Genomic DNA, 22654 nt, shown 5'->3' on the forward strand with positions numbered 1-22654 from the left:
GTGGCTCATGCTTGTAATCCTAGCACTATGGGAGGTCCAGGGAGCAGAATCACTTTAGCCAAGAAGTTGAAGGCAGTGAGCTATGACCTTGACACTGCACTCTCCAGCCTGAGTGACAAAGTGAAACTCTGTCTCTTAAAAGAAAGGAAAAAAAAAGTAATTTCCTCTTTTTGACACGTCTCACAGTTTATCTGTATGTTATTTTTTTGAGCTCTTTTTCGAGGTGTTCAAATTATCTCTTTTATTTACCTTTCAACTCTACAAATCATATTTATTGTTTTTTCTCTCTACTATTACCTTCCTGGCACTACACAATCATATTTTGTACTGATATTTTCTGTTATCATTATGTTCAAATTTATACAAATTCCCAAAATTCTAAATTATCTGAAACAATATTTCTCTAAAATATCATTTATTCTTGGCCCTTTTATATCTACTTTGATTTAAGGGTTATATTGCATCTTTATTATAAACTATGTCAAATCTATTAGGAAGTAGGCTATCTACACACACACACTAACACACACACACACACACACACACACAGAGAGAGAGAGATCTAAATAAATCACATTTTCATTACCTTAAAAGATTCCATTCACCCCTTTTGCTACTGAAAGAAGGACTAGAAAACTATCTCTTACACAAAGAATTTTTTAAAATACACTGGAGACTTGTGGTTACATAGTTCTTGTTGTCTATATTAAAGGATTGTATAAATGCAATAGACTTATTTTCATATATTGTTCCAAAACTGACATAAGTGCTCTTCCTCCATCATACCTTCTGCTGACCCCTTTCCTAGTATGTGTTTTAAAAAAAAGAAAAAAAAAAACCTTCTCTTTATATTTCTGTCTCCACCATTACAATAAATATTTTCTTTTCTACCAAGTAATGCATCTTATTTGAAATTTATGTTATGTGCTAAGTATAATAATTAAGACCTAAGACATATAAGAGCCTGACATATATGGTACATCCCAAACATAATCTAAGATATTAATAGTTATTATTTGAACAGCATTTCATAATTTGAAAAAATAGTTTTACTTCAGTATTATTTCTAATAGTATTTTGCTTGAACTTTCAAAACTTCTGCAATTAAGTTTAAGTATTATTCGTAATTTGCAGATATGAAAACAAAACTTCAGGGACATTAGATGATTAACTCAAGGAAAGTTATTATTATAATTGAAACTGAAGTTATATAACATTTAGATAGGCAGAGGTCAGAGGTCAAGTCATTTCAGAGACCCCAAAAAAGCAAAAGTCTGGGGATGAAAGCAGCTATGACATATGTTGTGGGACATAAAAACATGCATTTTGGATAGAATAGGGAATTTAAAAGAAATACATCAATTGTTCATCTCTTATCTGGAAAATCAATCATCTTTTATTCTCTTGCAATTGTAAGGGCTCAGTTTTCTACATACTCGTCCAATATTGTTCCAAATTTCAGGTTATATGATCATGCCTCAATATATGTATTTGCCTTAAACATTTAAGAACATATTGCTTTCTTGTCATTTGATCATCTGAACAATATGAGTTCTACTTAAATTGATTATTTGAATTTTGGCTTACAGCGCCGATTTTTTAATATAAGTTTTTTCTGGAATATCTGTATATCGTACATACAGATAAAGTGTACCCTTTGCTTATTTTCAAAGAACTCATAAAAAATAAAACTACTTAGGCAACATATGTGTTGATTGAAGTTTGTACCAATTTTTATATTTTTAGTATGTTTTCTTTCAGTGTGAATATTTTACATGTGATATGCAAAAAATTTGCAAACACTATCAAAATAAGTATCAGTGACTCAGCAAGAAAAGGCAAAAAATAAGCAGTGAATACAAGAATTGTAATTGGAGTATTTCTCAAATGGAGAATATGTGAAGATTTTATACACATAATATAAGCTCTAATATTAAAAAATATGAAAGCACTACCAAAAGAGATGACCATGACATGAGACACTGGTCAATTAATTTATCATATATGCAAAGATGTCCCCTCAAATTGTAAGTGAAAGGAGACGTTGATAAGATGTGCTGTAGAAATAATTAGACAAAAGAGAATCAGCAGGGGAAAGATATGATTATAACAACTTCAAGTTCTCTTTTAGACATAGTTATTCTAAATTCTATATTTACCTACATGTTTGTGTGTGTGCGTGTGTGTGTATGTGTCTGTGTCTGTGTATTATTGTATAGAAAGCAGCTTAAATGAACATTAAGTATTGTAGTAGGCAGAATAATGTCTCCCCAATATGCCCATGTTCTAATCCCCCAAACCTGTGAACATATTACCTACTTGCAAAAAGGAATTTATGGATATAATTACATTAAGGATTTTGAAATGGGGAGATTTTCCTAGATTATCTGGGTGGTTATATTGTAATCATAAGGGTTCTTATAAGAGGGAGATAAAAGTGTCAGAGTACGAGAGAAATTTTTTGGTGCTACAACTGCTGACTTTGAAGATGGAAGAAACGGGTATAAGCTGAGGTATGCAGGTATCACTAGAGACTGGAAGAAAAGCCTCCAGAAGGAACACAGCAGTGTTGAAACATTTATTTTAGCTCCATAAGATCCATTTCGGTTTTCCAGCCTCTAGAATTATAAGAGAATGTATTCATGTGTAGGTAAGCCACTAAGCTTTTGGTAATTTGTTGCAGAATCAATAGGAAAGTAATAAAAAGGTCAAACATTTTATGGTACCAATAAGGTATAAATTTAAGTCAGAATTTATTATTTAGTCATAAGATCAGCATATACGATTAACACTGCCTACAAATATTTCACCAGAATTATTTTAGATTAGAAATAAACATGTTTAGGGGATGTAAAATTTAAACAAAGGAAGTGATTTAATGAGAAAAGGCAACTTCCATTTTGGAAGAAACTTTCAAGTCAAAGTGAACTCATTGTTTCTGCTTTATTTTTGTGGAGCTTAAGTTTATAAACAGGACCAGAGAACTGTACAACTGAATTAAAATGTCAATGTACTGGAAATAACTGAAGTATTGGGTTCAATCTCATGTCCACATTATACACACTATTGTTTTGAGGTCACAGAACATGAAATCTCTGGGTGCTTTCACCCAGCAAAATGCACACGTCAATAGAGGCAAAGTTTTGCAAAAGATTGTGAAATTTTTTTTACTGTTTTATTCCCATGTTGGCTAACACTGAGAAACTTATATTCTCAGCTGGATAAAACAAAATATTTTGGGCCAATATTTATGCCAGGATAAGTGAAGAAATAAAAGAGAGTCACTCCAAGGATATCCTACATGAGAGCATTTTGATCAAACAAATTTACAAATCAAATAGGGTATAAAAATGAATTTCCTTAATTTTAACCATAATTTGCAAATATTTTCACATAGTATAATTGCAGAAATGGGTCCATGATTTCAGCAAGAAAAGACACTCTGCCAAAATATTAATATAATATCTTCCTAAATTGTCTCTTCAAAAGCATCACATTTCGTTAATATTTTCTTATCCATGCCCTTTAGAACAAACATTTTAAGAGACAGCATGTAGTGGTATTTAAAACTAAAAAAATCTTAGCTTTTATGGCTAAGACTTTGAGCCACTTTGCAAATAAAAATAAATTTTAATTGAGCCTTAGGAGTATGAAAAAAATCAGTAAATTGAACCTGCATAAAAAATTCTGAGGAAACTATTGTCAAGGAACTATACTAAAAATTTACTATCATGGAATGTGGAATAAATATTTATTGGAATCTTCTTTAACCCAAATGTCAGTTTAGTGCATACTCATACAGTTAGTGATTGCAGTTATTTGTGAGATACAGTATTGAATATACATTTAATATTTCGGGGAAGTCCATTAGCTTTCCTGAATATTTCAAATCCTAGATTCTTAGATTTGAGGGAGACCTCCAAAATGGTCTTCTTTTCTAAACTGCAACATTCCATTTCGCAATACTCCTGACAGGTGACCGTCCAGCCCCAGTTTGAAAAATACCGTGAATAATATTCTTGATCTCACATGGGCAAACGTAACAGAAATAGGATAAAACAAGATATTATTTTAAAATTACCTTGTGCTGTTGTTTGTCCACTGTATCACTACCGTCGCATTAGTCTGCAGTTGAAGGTATTACCTACAAAACTCATGCATTTTTCCACTATTTTATTTTTTATTGCATCTAAAAATGTATAGTTTATGTTATAAATGTATTGTAATATTTATATCACTAGGTATAGTGAAGTAAAATCTTAATAATTCCTGTGAATATCTGACCTGACACCTTGTAGATGTTCAACAAATGTTGGTCCTGTTCACTTTTCAGTTTTGAAAGTACAATATTTCATCTGATAGATGCTGAGGTTTCTATTGATAATTCTTCAACTTTAAACATAATTTCAATTAAATATAAGCATAATTTTCATCAGATTTAATATGACTTCAATATTGTGACTAATTATTTAATATAATTTATATCATCTAATATTTGATTTAACAATATAAATTTGAATGCCACTTATGTCTCCGAAAGAACTTATAATGTTTTGAAAATTCATTCAGTTATAGTTTCTAATTTGATAAAATTAGAGATTTTTAGGATGCACTTTTTTTTTCACATTTCACAGAACTTATCCTTTTAATTTATGAGTTCTTTTAAAAGTTTTTTAACCACAGTTAGATATTTTCATTTTTAGGAGTTACAGCACACTTTAATAATTTTAAAAAAATGGCATAATGTGTGCTACTCATGTGACAGTTGCACTAAAATCCTAGACTTCATCATTACACAATTTATCTATTTAACTAAAAACTACTTGTACCCCTAAAGCTACTGAAATAATACAATTTTTTAAAATGAATAAAAAGAAGTGTCAATGACTTTTTGTCATTTTTCACATTGGCACTGTTATTAGTAGCCCATAAACTATAAAATTCATGAGGCAATTGTAGATATACAAGGTTATGTATAAATCTGATTCATAGACAATCTTATGAATTCTTACCACAGTAAGAAAAATGAATGGAAGTATAATAGCAACTTTGAGAATGAAAACTTATATAACTATTTTTGTACAATACATTTATCTTTAGCAGGAATCAAGGTTTTAATTTTTTTGCTTGTTGTTTTCTTACATTTTTATTTCGTATTTATTTATTTATTTTGTTTTTGAGACAGTCTCGCTCTGTTGCCCAGACTGGAGTGCGGTGGCATAATCTTGGCTCACTGCAACCTCTGCCTCCTGGGTTCAAGTGATTATCACGCCTCAGCCTCATGAGTATCTGGGACTACAGGTGCTCACCAAGTATGGCTAATTTTTGTACTTTAGTAGAGATGAAGTTTCACTGTGTTGGCCAGGTTGGTCTCAAACTCCTGACCTCAAGCAATCCACCTGCCTTGGCCTCCCAAAGTGCTGGGACTACAGGCATGAACTACTATGCCTGGCCTGGAATCAAGGTTTTAGTCCACCTGGTACCATATCTAAGATAAATCATAGAGCATTTAGTTATTTAATCCAAAATATCTTTTTGCAGTATGCATCTATCCCTGAAATCCTTGAAACAAAAGGTATCATTTTCTAACTAGAAATGTAGATTTATACTATAATTTTTCTTTTAAGTAATACTAAAACATATTGATATCATTTTTTTTACTCTGACTCCAGTGTATAAGCATTAGTAAAGGAAAATTCTGTGTTTTAGTATATTTCATACCTAAATTTTATTTTACTTAATATTTTCAGTATTATCTGTAAAATTGCTTTCATTACTATTTCTTTTATATTTTGTATGTTATACATGCATTAAAACAAAATGTGAGGGAAGACATTATTTTTATAATTGTCTATTCACTGAGATAAACTGAAATGTATATCAAATCAGTCATTAGCCCTCAAATTTACCTAAATGATTCTAAATATCCTGGTATTTCTCAAAAACAAGTTGACTTAGTGTTTGTGTTTTTCTCTAGAGGTCCAGAATTGTATTGATGGCTGAATAATGAGTCAGGAAATTTGACTTATATGATTTTTTTCTTCACGAACTCCTGCCAGTTAGAGTAATTCCATTTTAGATTATAATTTTGTTGTAAGATATAAACAGGTGACAATTAAAGTAAAATCATATGACATATATAACAATGTAACTATCATTGAACAAATGTCTGTTAACAATTTAAAAGCAGTGAAAAGGTAACCAAATAATTCAAAATCGTGAAGTATTTCTTCACACTTAGATTCATTTTTAAAACTTTACTTATCTATAATTAGAGACTGTGACATTCAGTCATCTGAGAGGCAATACCAGTAAGGATCACCTACCAAATTTTTATGACTTGAGAATAGGCATTTTGTATAAGTAAACTCCAGTTGTTTGCTGCCTACAATATTCCATATATTAAAAATAACATGTGCCAAAAAGTCTTCACCTTAGAAAATCTGTACAACCTTTATGTGAACGTTAATGAATGTTATTTTTAGCAATAGCTTATTACGAACCCTGATTTTCAAATAAATATGTGAAGATCTTTAATATACGAATATCAGCATTTTCCCAAGAAAGGTAAGTGGATGTTTATTATCTGTGAGTCAGATATATGTCAGTTTAGACATTTAAAAATAAATCACTTTAATCTGATGTTGTAATACAGATTATAAAAACATCCTTAAGCCGTGAAAATGATCTACCAAATCAGATAAATAAAAAAGAGGGAAACAGATTTAATCAAAACATTCTTTCCATGGGAGGAGGGTGTTTTTGGTGATAGGAACTCACTTCCCTGAGAAAATGGAAATGTGTTTGGTTTTAAAAATTAGAATCAACACATGGATGAAACCATAAGAAATAGAAATGCAAATTTTATATGTATATTTTCATTACACTATTGCCACTGTGATTTTAAATGCAGTATTTCAATACCAATAATTAATTTAACATAATACCTCTGTTTTAATAAAGCAACTTTATATGGTGATTTTTGTTTTCTTATCCAGGCTGATTTATATATAATGATGATAAGATCACTAGCATCAGAGGAATGAAAACTTGATTTATGCTGTGCAGATACACATCTCTTTATAAATAATCTTGCAACTTGATACAGAAAGTGTCTATAATTCTGGCATGTTTGACATTCCCATTTAGTCCAACAACTCGTTGACATATACTTAATTTGCTACTTCTTGAAGGTGTTGCTTGAAGTTTCTTTCTACTTGACAGGTGTTTGACAGTTCAGTCTCACTCAGAGCTTAACAAAATGGGAAAAGAATGCATTTTCTGAACCCCTATGGAATATCCATTTTATGTCATTTTATGACTTTGATAGTATCCAGGACTCATTTCTGTTCCTCTAGATAGTCAATAACGTGCACTTTTACTTGTGGCTTTTTAAGATATGTGTATATACCTTTAGATTTCCATCAGACTCTATCTTGAAATGTCAAATCTTTATGTCCTGCAGTTCTTAAACTATAACTGATGTTTACAATATGGACTGTGAAGGAAATTAGATAAAAATACGTTTTCTGGTCTCCCACTGTTTTAGTCCATTTAGGCTGTTATAGCAAATTACCATAGACTGGGATGCTTAAACAACAGACATTTAAGTCTAGCAATTCTGAAGGCTAGACATGTGAGATCAGAACGTCAGCATGGTCAGGTTCTGGGGCAAGCCCTCTTCTTTGTTGCAAACAACCAACTTATATCCTCACATAAGAAAGAGAGCAAGCTATACAGGTACTTAATTTCATTAATAGGCTCTACTTAATTATCTCCCAAAGGTCCTACTTCCATATGCTGTTGAGATTAGATTTCAACATATAAAAGTGTTTGGATATACAAACATTCAGTTCATAACACCTACCATTTCTATATTTTAACAAGATGTAAAAATAGAAATATTCATAATACAAATAATGCTCTTAGTATCTGGTATCATTGACAAATTATTTCAGCTGTTTTGCTTTTGAATACATATTTATATCCATGCAGATTTATCAGAATTCTTCATGTAACTTCAGTACACACACACACACACACACACACACTCACACACACTTTTTAAGATGTAAGCATATGATTTCATTTTAGAAGCAAGCAGAAGCATATTGTACGTCAGTGTCCACAGATAGAGTACCTAATATAAAACTGAGTTTCTAAAGGAAACATATTTTAGGTGAAAATCTGTTTAGCTTACCAGTATCTATATAATATGTGCCAAATCCTTAACATCAAATTGAAAGATCCCTTGTAATTGATCTTACCATGTATTTCTAGCCTAATTAATCTTCTACATTTACCCTGCCAGTTCTCTGTTCCTGCTCATTGATTCCCTAACAATGTAAGGAGAGTTCCTTTGTTAAGCCATTCACAGAAAGTTTTCCCTGTTCTTCTCTCTCTGAAAAAAAAAAAAAAAGTCCTCTATCCTTAGAGATGTAACCCAAAGTCCATGAAGCGTTTTACTGATACTTTCATTTTCTGTTACAGCACTTGCTATTTCTTTTATGCCATGGGGTGGGCACATTTTGTATTCGTGTCTTGTATTATTGCTACTTGATCCTTAGATTGCATCTTATTTTACTTTTGATGTATGTGGTAGTCTGAGGCCCACAAACAGATAGAACCCACATAGTAATTTGAAGATAGAAAGTTTAATATAAAGAATCAGTAGATATAATATGGTATTTATGTAATGGAAGATTAGCTATTAATAACTAAAGATGACTCTAAATAATATAGCAATAGTAATTATAAGGAGAAACCATTGCCTCTGAAGCTGAGAGGCCCCCAAAAGAACCTCCTTACCCTCAGCAAGGCTGATATCCAAACTTTATTTGCGAGGACATGCCTGTGGCTCACTGGCTGGTGGACAAATTGTTGAGGTGCTGGGGCAGCAGGACTTGTTGGAAATGTTTTCCTCTGGGATTCCAAAAAAGTCACCCATAGGGAGGATCCTCACCAGCAGCACTCCTCTTCAAAGCCATCTAAGGGGTGCCATCTACGTAAAGGTGCCTCACTGGCAACACTCCACTGCTATGCCATCTCAGAGGGTAATGGAAAATGCTATCCACAAGGAGATTGCACATTGAAAGTGAATGCAAAGTCATGTAAGGGGGTGTGGAAGACGCCATCCACAGGAAGTGCTGAGCTTCAGAACTCACTGAAAAGCCATCAGACAGAGTGCCTGGGTGCTTCTAGCCACCATGTGCTATAGGAGCCAGGTATTAAAAAAGCCTCATGCTGAGAGGAGCACACTAGGACCAGAAAGATAAACCTTTCTTCCTCTAGTGTCCTTCCAATGTCATGTACTCACAGAGCTCAAAATGTGCAAGTTTACAAGGAAGAAATATTTATCAAACCCATCTCTATTATTGTAGAGCAGGCAATGGGGGGTTGATTTGGATGTGATAATCAATATATTAATAATTGGCACAATATACTTATTTATTGACTCTTTGAACAAATCAGAATTTCTTGCAAGATAGAAATACATTCTTATCATTCCTTTTGTGCCCAGGATTTTTAAAAAATCTCAAATAAATATTACTATATTTCTCCATTATATTATTATTAATATGATGTAAACTTTATCTTTGACATTTTATGTGCACAAGATATGTCCTAAGCATTAAAGATAACTGTGTTACATAAGTGCACATTATTTTGTTTAGTATGTGTATGAGCATGTGTGGGCATGTATGGGTGTATATAAAGTCAGTATTTGATTTATGAGTGACCAATTTGAAAATTAATAAAATGGGTTTGCTGAAAACTAGAAGGTAGCTACTTTAAACATCAGAAAGACAAATGACAAGTCTTGGTATCAGCTAGTTAAAAATATAAGTTTCTACCTTTGATAAGATCATGCCACACATTGATTTAAATAAAGGCAGGTATAGGAAATTTACTTTAGGTTTCCATCTTTGAATGTTATAAAATGTTGTACTAATACATATTGATTTCTGAAATGTTATAATCTTATTATACTTAAAGACTGGGGCTGGGTGTAATGGCTCATGCCTGTAATTCCAATACTTTAGGAGGCGGAGGCAGGAGGATTGCTTGAACAAAGGAGTTCAATACCAGCCTGGGCAACATGATGATACTTCATCTCTACAAAAAAACAAAATAAAATAAAAACTAACTCGGCACTGTGGTGTGTACCTCTAGTCTCAGCTACTTAGGAGGCTGAGATGGAAAGATCACCTGAGCCCAGGATGTTCAGGCTACAGTGAGCCATGATCATACCGCTGTACTCCAGCCAGGGTGACAGTGCAAGACTCCATCTCAAAAAAAAAAAAAAAAAAAAAAAAAAGGCAAAAAAACCAACCAACCAAACAAATGAACAAAAATCCCACACACAAACAAAAGAGCAGTATTATTTTTTAAAGCACATTTTACTAAAGATAGACCTTAACCCATTTATGCCTAGTGTACTTTAACTGATTTGTCATCAAATGTATTCACATTAAAACCTTATTATTGCTCATACATTAATGCATGTTTCCTTGTTTTCAGGTTTATGTACACTGATTGTCTGTTACATAGCCAGGCAAAATAAATGTCAGAGTTTGGTAAAGACTTCCACAGGGAGAAGGGAGGAGTGTTTGCATATGAAGGTTAAATATGCCAAAATCACAAAAATTACAAATGTCTTAGGTATATTCTAAGAAACAATGCATAAATATTTGCTACTAAAAGAGTTCTGGCATTTGATTCATGTGGTCTAGATTCAAATTCTGTTTTTATCATTTACTGTTTCATAAAATAACTTATATTTAAAGTTTGCATAACTCTTCTGGAAAATAGGAATTCTAATAGTACTAGTTTATGAAAGAGTTTTTGTGGATTTAGTAAAAGACGAAACTCATTAACGACTTACAAAGCTCTGCTGTATTGAAAATTGAGGAGAAATAAATTTACAATAAATAAAAGCTGGTAAATTTAAAAACAAGGATATAGTGTACATATATCTGCAATTCTTCTCTCTCTTCTAAGGTTCACTTTGTACATAACTACCTAGCTGCCCTTCTTGTACCTTAGAACTTCATCTACTATCTTCAAAATCTACTCAATGACCTTCACTAGCTACAGAATTCAGGGACCCAGGAGTCGCCATTAACCCTACACTGCTCACATTCACATCCAGTTGGCCACTAACTCATGTTCAGTCTGTCTTTTTAAATTCAATGTAGTATGTTTCCTTCTTCATATTCACCCTTAAAATTTTCTTTAACTTTAAATATCAGCAATTATATATTTGTTTTTCTTATTTGGCTTAATTCATTTAGTTTTTCACTGCATTTTATCCCTGCTCTTATCAGCTACATTACTGTGGGTTTAAAAATTATAATTCGATCATATTATTTCTCTCTACAAAGCTTTTAATGCCATTCTCTCAATACACTTTACTCCTATTGCCTTCAGGATAAAGTTTATACTTATCCTAGATGACATTACTTTATCCATAGGGTGACCTTACCAAAACCTTTAAGTTCTAATCTTAACCTACCTGTCCAGCCATATCTCCCATAAGGCCATCTCTCCCCGTAAATATCTAATGCTCAATTTTGAGAGAATTGCTGACAATTCCTTGAGATTGTTTTTTTATGCTTCCTTGTATTTTTCAAATCTTATATTTTATCTGGAATGCCATTTTAATAATGTTTAATTGATTTGTAACAAAACTACTGTGATTTGTTGATGGCTTACCTTATGTTAGATATTCACCTTTTTTTTTTTTTTTTTTTTTTTAAGAGAAAGATGGTGTCTCACTATATTGCCCATGCTAGTCTCAAACTCCTTGGCCCAAGTGGTCCTCTCCCTTGGCCTCCCAAAGTGTTGAGATTGTAGGTGTGAGCCATTGTGCCCAGCCTTGCCAAATTTTTTACACATATTATTTAATCTATGTTCTATGGCAATTTAGTGCAGAAACAGTTACAGGGAAGTTTTATTTCATATCCAAGTTTACAGAATTATAAGTGGTAGAGTCAGGCCAATGTTATGTTTCTCACTAAAAACTATGCTATCCAAAAGATGCTGCAAAACTGACCTCAATCATATTTATCTGTGTGAAACCTTTTCTGACACATCTACACATGAGATATTGATAATCGTGTTCTTTTTTTATGTTATCACTATATCCACAACTGTTTCTGTTATCTCAGATGTCACACTAAACTTCAACTGTGAACTTTATGTCTGTTATTCCCACTTATATATAAACTGATCAGCAGAATAACAGTATTTTAAAAATCATAACCTCTTGCCCAGTGTATAGTTAGTTCTCAATAAATTACATTTGAATGAATGAACGAATGATACAGATTCCTTCTTTTATTTTGTATTCAACTTCACCCATACAGGAGAGACTGGAAGTGTAATTAGCTATTATCTTCGTATTCAGAAAACATTAAAAAAAGAAAAATTGCATTTGAGATGGTTCTTGAAAGATAATGATGGAGAATTTTGACAGGTGGAGGTAGAATGAGAAAAGACATTACAAACGAAGGCCCAACTTAATAAGAGCTATTTTGCCTCTGCTAATGGACAGTTAACAGTCTGATTTGGTGTATTGCCTGGAAATGATCTTGCTCACAAACTTATTAGCTGTTCAATTTACTTTTAAGTAAATGGGCATGTGGAAAATATATGAGGAAGTCAGAGGAACCTTTCTTATATTAACTTGATGAGTTGCTATACCATTGAAATCTCTTACTTCACCCAGAACAGCCCGTCTGGGAGTGCTCTTTCATACTTACGTCTCTTCTGGGTGTGTGAGGCAAACATGAAGGTTATATCAGACACATGTGAATATATTCAATGAATTTCTGCCTATGGATAGCTACCCTTTTGCAATACATATTTGAAGCATGTTTTCTACATGAATAATGTCTTGAAGCCCAAATTATATAATTGTATCTGTAATTTATATGCTTGATATACCCTTCACAATAATTCTGTAGCATATGTTTTTCTCATTTTTAAATATTTATGAAGAAGCTTATGTTGCAAGAGCTTCATTCTCACTATATATACCTGAATGTTGTGATACGTTAGTAATGGGTACTGAATCGGAACTATTTATTTCTATCCTACACCAAAGTCCTTGTTTTATGAACTAGGCAACTTTACTCCCAGCATGAACATGAGCATGAGCAGGAGCAAATGTTATGGCAACAGGAAAACATACTATCATTCAGAGAATTATCTAGAAAGTGGATAATTTTGGCCAAATCTGAGATTCTTAGTGCTGTTTATACATCACAATCACCCATGGGAGGTTTTAAAACTTGTGCTCTGACATAACCACAAACTTCCCCCACAAACAAATTCAACCCCAACTGCTGAGAGAGGGGTCCTGGTATCAGAAGTTTTAAGCTTCTGAGTGATTCTAATGTGCAGCCGGTACTGAGAACCACTGGACTGAAATAAAGGGCACATGCACGAGGGCCGCATGAAGAGTGAATAGGGTTTAAAAAGGAATATTAGAATCAGATTGGCAGGATAAAACCTCAACAGCCTCACTCAGTAACTATGCGACCTTGGGTTAATTACTAAACTTCTTGAAATCTCTATTTTCCTGTAAGATGGGGATAAACTAAAACATGTAAAATACTTAACATTTGGAGTCAGTTTAATTAATGGTATTCTTACTATTCAAAGAAAACACAAAATAAATTTGAAAAATAATAATAGGACTATGTTGTGGAAATATTTGACTACTAACTGAAGGAAAGGATATTACTATGATAACATAGATGACAAAAACAAATTAGAGATATATTTTTTGCTCAGATGCTTCTAATATTTATCATTTTTCTTTTTCTATCTTATTTGCAGTTAAGTAATCTTTGGTATTAAGCAGTTTTTAATTGCAATAAGCTTATAAATTACTAGTACTCCATAATGAAGAGAAATGATAAAAGTCTGTCTTGTTGTGATAATATATGAATAATAGTGAGAATTACAATGTGCTTTCTTTTACTAAGCATCAGATATTTTTTAGATGAATATAATTTTGATGAGTTAACTACCAATTGCATAGTACCATTTACAGTCTCATTTTTGAAAGACATTGCTTGTCTTGAAACAATCTAGAACTGACAAATGACAGCATAAGATACTCTGCTTTGCATATTAAAAGACTTTCACATTCAATTCTCATTTGGTTCTGCCCACAGCCCTGAGACATGCAAATTAATGAGTTGTATAAGGTTTATTGACTTTTAGGGGAGAGGGCTATGACAAGAACCCTTCCCTTCTAACTTTGAATGTAATGCTTCTTTTATGACACACATACTTATTTGGAATATGTTGAAAGTCTAGAAACTAAGAGTTAACATGTAGGCAAAAGAATCAGTGCAATGCTATGAACTCAGTGTGAGTAGATCTTAGGGATCCTAAAGGACACTCTAATGCCTTGTAGATTTAAGCTGAAAGTCAGAGAATCAGTTAAGATAGCAGAAACCTAAAATTTCTCAAAATATCAAACAGGCAGAATTAACTCTACCAGAGTCCAAATGACTCAAACATTGTTACCAGCAAATGAAGACAAAGAAAGAAAACAGCACTATGCAACCTCTGGTTTGCTTATGGTACTTACTAGAAGTGAATAGTCTTGGCTGCAATGAACTTTATAGAAAGTGTTTTGCTTAGAGAATGTCAGAATCCTATAAATACCATGGAAATGGCGGGTGGCATAATGTCTTCTGCAGTCTCATTTCAGCAGATAAACTTCTTTGGTTCTATTTAGAATGCATTCTTTGTACTACAGTCAATGTTTCAGGCAACAGTGATGTATATACAAATATCTTCAACATTCTATTAATTTCAGGTTCAATTTTTACTGAAATCAATATCTATTAAAATTATATTATAATTAATAATCTTATTTTAAATTGTACAAAAATTCCTATTCTCTTGTATCAGTATAGTATCAGATGTCTAAAAATCTAATCCAATTTTCAAGTTAACAAAATAACCTAGAAGCAATACTATAATCATCTTCTCTAATATATGTACTTAAGATAAAACAGCTAATTATAAACAACTTATGCATGGAAGGATGCATAAAGTATGTGATTTTTGCTTAATATAGTGATAAAGAAATTGATAGAGTAAATTTAATTAACTGTATATATAGCCAATTTGAAATTTAGGTATACTCCAAAGGTAGATATTTTGAATTGATGTGTTTAACTGGCTTAATTCAACATAATTTAAGTCAGCTATTTCATAAAATTTTGTTTATTTCAAAGGTAATGAGTGCGTCTTATAAATAATTCCAATACAAAAATATGTGGAGCAAAATGCAACATTAAGAAGTACACCAAAATTATGATGGTCAATGCCTCTGGCAATGAGGGAATGGGATTAGAAGAGAGAACAAAATGGTTGACAACCTTATCTGTCATGCTTAATATATTTTATAAATAAAGTTCAAATGATGAAATGTTTCTATTAATAATCATGGATTCTATGTAAGAATTCGTTACAGTATTTTTGTAGCTGTTTGTGTTTTTTAAATTTCTCAAAAGTGTTTAAGATTTAAATTTGACCATGTTACTAGGTAATTGAGCTTGATTTAAATTAATTCCCTGGAGTTATATAAACAGAATGTTAAAATAATATTTTTAACTCTACAGGCATTCACTTCCATATTCATTAATGTAATACAAGAAACCAGATCATTCTACTGTGATAAACTTACAAATTGTATTGGAATCTTCCTGCATATAGCCCACCCCCTCAATAAGGCACTATAAAAGCTATTTAAAGTAATGTTCTCTCAATCATAAGAAAACACACATAGCAAGAACAAAAGGCAGTGATTCCTTTTTCCATTTCCATGTAACTTGTCCTCAAGCTAAGCAGTCCTGCAACTGAAGCAAAACTGTGTTTCATAATATGAACAGCCACTTAAATACTTTCTCCCCATCTCTTTATGTTTCACTGCTGGGGAAGTTAATAATGATTGAAGTAGGAAGATTATTTTTTTTTTAAATCAGAAAGTCAGTTTAAAACAACCTAAAATTCTGCCATAAATGTCTAGCAGGTGCTGATGGTCACCTGCCACACTTGCACCAGATTGTTTATGTATCCAGCAGTCTGGCCATCAGCAGACCAGAGAGGTGCGATGGGGAGGCTCCACCTTGCTGCAGATTCTGATAATTTCTTGCTGCATTTCTATGATGATCTTGCCTTCTAAGTCCCAGATCTTGATGCCAAGGCCTGTGGTAGCTCAGAACCAGTAGCAGTTGGGGCTCAAGCACAGGGCATTGATGATTTTCTCACCATATAGCATATCATGGTGCTTGCCTGTGTTGAGACCCCATGGCATGTTATGGTCAGCATTGCCTCCAGTAGCACAGAGGGGTTCATCTGAAAGGACAGTCACAGTGTTCAGATGGCCCGTGTGGCCAACGTGGTTCATCTTCAGCTCGCAGTTAGCCAGATTCCATACCTTGACCAACTTGTCCTAGCTACAGAGATGATAGTGTTGCTGTTAGGTGAAAAGTGGACATAAGACACCCACTCTGAGTGGCTGTCCACCTGGTTAATGTATTTGTATATACTCAGGGTTATAACCATGATATGATGGTTTTATCTCAGAATCCAGAGACAGTCTTCTGGTTGTCAATGGAGAAGGCCACACTCAACACGTCCTTGGTATGGCCTACAGATCATCTCATAGTGGTGCCCTGTGTGAGCTCCCAGAAGTACACGTTTCCATCTCAGGATCCTGAGAGGAAAATGTGGCCATCTCAAGAGATGATTTTGTCATAGACGAGGTGGGAATGACCCTTCAGGGCATGCTGTGGGATGCCATAGTTGGTTTCATCCCTGCTCAACATCCACATGATGATGGTTTTGTCTCAAGAGGAGGATTGTATCATGTCCAGGGTAGTAGCCATCTGGTTACCCAGCTATCCTGGCCTTTGAGAGTGTCAGAAAGGGTCATCTGCTCTGTCGTCGTGGTGAGGTCAGGTGTCACTGCAGCAACGAGGATGCCACTGGGTAGCTCAGAGAGACCAGAGGGACAAACACCACAGCAGTCCTGCAAAGGCCCTGCCACAAAAAAGTGAACCAAGCAGGGAAATTTTAATACATGAAAAGTAAAAGGTGTAGGCACAGGATGGAATAGTTTCAGTAATTTAGAGTCTATGTGAAGGGCAATATTGGAGAGGTAATTATGTACAAAAGTATCTTGGAGTGGGTTGAATTGTTTGCCCTTTGTCCTTTATGAGTCGTGTGTGTGTGTGTGTGTGTGTGTATGAGAGAGAGAGACAGAAGTTGTCTATTGCCAATTCATACAAGGATTAAAATTATGAACTATGAACATTTCATGGCAGAATTTTTGCCAATAAATTATTAAACATTAATAATTTATTGAATCCGTAATAGGTGACATGAGAGGAACTGACTCAGGGAAGCAAATTAGGCTGTCCATAGTCACACAGACAGAAAGGTTGGAAACTGGATGGCAACACAGGTCTGTTTGACTAGAAAATTCCAATCCATCTTCTTGTCACCTGAATAGTACTTGTATTTATTAGAAGAGGTCACTCAAAAGTTCTAGATAAAAGTATATCTAGATCATTGTACAATAAAAAACATCTTACATCTTCCTTAAATTATGATTAATTTTAGTGTGTCAGTAATAAGAATAAGATAAATTAGTTGTTTGGTAAAGAGGTACTAATCTGATAAGCTCTGAAATTCCTTGAAGCCCTTTTGTTTATTTATCTTTCCATGGATAGAAAATGGCCACAAAATATAAGAAGGATGTGATTATTCTCCTAGGAATGTGCATTGTCCACCCCTGTGCCTGACTGGTCGTACTTTTTGTGATGACTCCAGAATACTCTCTATCCTATCAGTAATTCCTTCCAGTGTTGATAATGAAATTGAGAATAGGGACTGGTGGTAGTAAGAACAGGGATGGTGTCTATGGGGTTGCCTAATAACTAATATTGTGGGCAATGTCTAATATAAAGGAATTTTCAATCTGACTGGTAATTCAGGGGAGATAGGATAAAGTGAAATATCTCTGAAATGTCTGAGCTAGATAATGAAGGTTAGGCCAGGTGAACAGAAATGTTAGGAGTTGACCTGTAGGCTAAGAAAGATGTAGAAAAAGGCATTTTTGCCCGCTTAGGCTGAGGTTCTCTTCCTTTTTGAACAGAATCCATAAGATACCTTTAGGTTCTTCTATTTGGTGGAGGTTATTAAAATTTATCATTACTTGTATATTTGAAAAATACATGATCTTCTTTATCATCTCCAAATGTTTAAGTCTGTGCTGTGTAGTAGCTATGATTTTTTCCCCATTTCTTTTGTTTGTTTGTTTCTAGCATTTTTTTTTTTTTTTTCCAGCTATTCCCTGGTACCTGTGACACCCTTTTTTGCTAAGAAAATACTTATGTCTTGGGTGCTAGATTCATGGCTAGGGTTTTATATTCTCAAAAGAATAAATTCATTATTAACATATGTTTCTGAAGATAAACTTTTATTTATGTCAAAATTTAGTAAGAGTTGAAAGCCATGAATTGCTCTTTTAAAAAACTGAAGAAAATTATAATTATCAGACCTACCTCAAAGCTCTCTGCCTTTATACCTTATCAGGCCATTCCCCTTGCATTTATATGTAACAAGGTTACTCTCTTAGTTTATGTTAATTGCTGATATATCTACTCATAAACTACTGTATAAATTAATGTTAAGAGTTTGGATTGATTAAGAAATGAACTTTAAATTGCCTCTATAAACGTTAAACTTCCTTCAATTTTGTTTTTTAGGAAAACCCATGCTGTGCTCCTCAGTAATTAATAAAATATCAAAATAGGTTACTTGTTAGAAAAACTATTAAACAGGTTGATGCTATAGCAATAATGACATGATAAACAGATAAATATATGAAAGTTTATAATCCACAATTTATTTTTAATATCCACAGACTTCTTAATAAAAAAGTATTAACATACATCCCAGAACTTAATATATAATTTAAAATAAATACATAAAATTTTTTTAAAAAGTATTAACATAGATCTGCCCATTTAAGAAATGTTTCCATGACAGACACTTAGATACTTCTCAAACAATCACCCACCTCTTCTTCTGATTTAGTTCAGCAATTATGCCTAGGTATGAAAAATCAGTAGTAAACCAGGGTACAACTAGTCTAAAAAGCACTTTTTTGCAAATTATAATAAAAAATCATCCTATGAACTCATGGATGATGAACAAAAAAAATCCAACTTCCATTGGGGCCCACAGACTGTTGAGAAGAATACAGATTGAGCTTCAGCCCTTACTAAAACTCTTGGCCAAGTACAAAGTTACATGAACACATGCAGCAGCCCTGTCTAAGCCACAGCTGCTTATCATCAGGTGTGCTATGGCTCTGAGGTGGGTTGCAAATATGCTGAGACATTGATCTCTTCAGCTGTCATAACAGCGAAGTGAGTCTTAACATGGCCAAATCCCATGAACAGAACACCTCCAGGCTTCTGCAGTCTGCAATATCTCAAACCCCTATCATTATTTGCTATGTGACATCACACAAGAAAGGCTAAAACCAGTCTTGGTCACACTGTTCCCATTCACATGCGGGTATTTAAAGGTAGATATTTTAGTAGGCTAGGTTGCATATTATTCCCATATAAAAGAGAACCACCTCCACCCTCAACAGAAGCCATGTTGTCAAAATAGCATGTAATGCAAGGAGCCAAGGCAGCCCTTATGCAGGCCTGAAGGAATGCTCAATAGACAGCTGGACGTTGTGCCATCAGCAAAATAGGAAACAGCCTTCAGGTTCTTACCAACATTGGGGAACTACTTAATTCATTTTCTGGAGCCCATGTTAGGAGAAATATTAAATGCTCTAACTGCTTAAGCCACGTTTGGTTTGATATATTGCTACTTGTAGCTGAAAATATCCTGAGTGTTCCAACTTGGCACTCCTTCAGTGAGTACTCAGTACAGCAGCCAGAGTGATCCTGTTAAAACACAAGTGGCATCTTATCACCCTTCTGCTCAAAATTCTCAGTAGTTTTCCGTTTCATTCGGAGTAAATGCCAAAGTCCTTTTTTCAGAACTAGAAATCCTGTGTGATCTGCCCTTGCTCTCTCTCCTCCTTTCCTCCTACCTTCTCTGAATTAATTCCTACTTATTTCTCTTTGTCCATTTTATTTAAACAGATAAAGCATGCATCCAAGTTAGGGTCTTTGCACTTGCTATCCTCTGCCTTGAAAACTCTTTTCCCTGATAGCTTCATGGATTGCTTCCTAACACTCTTTTGCTCTTTACATTAATCTTCCTCTCTCATTGAGGCTTTTCCTGGATGCACCATCTAATGATGTTCCAACCACCAATCCCTAACACACCATATTTTCTATATTACTTCCTTCTCTATATTTGCCTGTAGTACTTCTGTGTAACATGTTTTATTTTTTAATTAAGTATCTCATTTGTGGTCTGTTATTCCCACTGGAATGTAAGTTCCAAAAAGGAGTTATTTTTGCCTATTTTGTTGCATACTGCATGTCCAGTATCCATAACAGTACCTAGGACTTAGAAGGCTCTTAATAAATATTATCAAATGCATGAATCATAGGAGTTAAGTTTACTAGACTACTTGCATTACATTATTCTAACTTTGAGTGTGACAACTTATAATTATCTGTATAAAATAACCAAGGTATGTAAATTAATTTAGTACTTTTGTACAAAACCTTATATTGATTTGCAAATTAGTTGACTTAAAATGCCAAGTATTGGCCGGGCGCAGTGGCTCACATGTGTAATCCCAGCACTTTGGGAGGTTGAGGTGGGTGGATTGCGAGGTTGGGAGATCCAACCATCCTGGCTAACGGTGAAACCCCGTCTCTACTAAAAATACAAAAACATTAGCCAGGCGTCGTGGCAGGTGCCGGTAGTCCCAGCTACTCGGGAGGCTGAGGCAGGAGAATGGCGTGAACCTGGGAAGCGGAGCTTGCAGTGAGCCGAGATCGCGCTGCTGCACTCCAACGTGGGCAACAGAGCAAGAATCCGTCTCAATAAATAAATAAATAAATAAATAAATAAATAAATAAATAAATGTCAAGTATTACAACATGAGTTTTTCATATAAAAATTAGAAAGACAGGCAATCTGATTTTATAAATTGGTAATTGGTTTGATTGATCTAATGTTACTTCCTTTATATCCAAGTGTTCTCATGGTGTGGCCTTGGGATACTATGAGTTCTTTGAGAAGAGTTCATTGATATATTTTGGATTCCATATTCTAACTAAGATGGGAGTTTTTATGTTTCATCAAAAATATCCAAAATTATATGAGAAGGCTATTGAAATACTCTTCTCCCCTCCAGTTATATTCCTGTATAAAGCTGGGCCTTCCTCGTGTTTCATTTTCTATGTTTCTTAATAAATTGAGTAGAAAATCAGATAAAAGAATCCACTTATCCTCTATTAAGTCAAATATCAAGGAATTTGCAAGTGGTAGGCAATTAAACTCTTCTATTTTATTTAAAACAGTTTATATTTATCCAAAAAATATTTGTTATTTATATTAATGTTTAATGAATTTATTATTAATGAATGAATAAGCATATATATTTGAAATTATCAGATTAATTTTAGGTACAATGAACATCAACAGGTATAATCCACATAAACAAAAACTCTTCAGAGAAATCAATACTTTTCAGCAATGTAAAGGGATCCTGAGATGGAAAAAAAAAAAAACAAAAAAAAAAAGGAGGGAGGGAGTAAATTTTTGTTACTATATCCCTTCTGTCTTTATTTGTTAAATAAACATTTATGTGTTTAACACTTCCCAGCCCCATCAAGACCCGATCTTCTACCATCCTGGTAGTATCTTCACACTACTGGATTTTGTTTAGATACTAAATAGCTTTTAATCATATTATCTTAAATATGATTTTTTTTTCTCCAGCCAAGACACCAATATTTCAGAGAAGCCCTTTCATGGCAGTGACTCACACTTAATTGTTGCATCTGATGCCCTTAAGAGGGTGCAAAGCAGTGTAAATGCTCAATGAATAAAAAAAAAAAAGGAATTAATGAATGAATGATATATGAAGACATGGATATAAGCACTTTCCTTTTAACTAAAATAAATCTAGTTTGCTATTTTGTGTTTCAAATTATTTAACACAGAGCTTGTTATATTGCTGGCAGTTTTCTTTCTTTTTTAAACTTACAGTAATACGGTGGCAAGTCATTTGTTTGGTATGAATCTATAACTAAGTAGCCAATTTTGACAGTTAACTTTGAATGTTAAGAATGTCAAAATATATCTCCACAAATTACCAGATTAATAGATATGTAAGAATTCCTATTACAGATTCAGTTTCAGGAACTTCATGCTAGGCTTTCTTGACTTAAATCTCCAACTAAAAAGCCTGAGAAACTGTATTCCCTTACAACTCCTCAAGTAATTGGTGATATTGGTCAAGGATTGTTTCCTAAATAAAACCAAAGTGGATTACATTTGAGTTGCTAAAATCAAAATAGGACTATACTGATTTTAGCTCCCAGATCCATTTTGATTCTTCTACCAGTCACTGATAACCAAAGTTTATTAAGTTAAATTTATTCAGAATTCATAATGACTTTATTGT

General features: G+C 33.5%; 1 protein-coding gene and 1 pseudogene across 1 annotated transcript in view; one reads left to right on the forward strand and one right to left on the reverse strand.

The window, feature by feature from the left end:
• Positions 1 to 22654, forward strand: part of GRID2 (glutamate ionotropic receptor delta type subunit 2) — a 1473259-nt gene that overhangs the window by 507203 nt on the left and 943402 nt on the right. The window lies entirely within an intron of this gene.
• Positions 15687 to 17337, reverse strand: LOC140712086 (small ribosomal subunit protein RACK1-like; annotated as a pseudogene).

Source organism: Chlorocebus sabaeus, chromosome 7, assembly GCF_047675955.1.
Source record: "Chlorocebus sabaeus isolate Y175 chromosome 7, mChlSab1.0.hap1, whole genome shotgun sequence".
Lineage (NCBI taxonomy): Eukaryota > Metazoa > Chordata > Mammalia > Primates > Cercopithecidae > Chlorocebus > Chlorocebus sabaeus.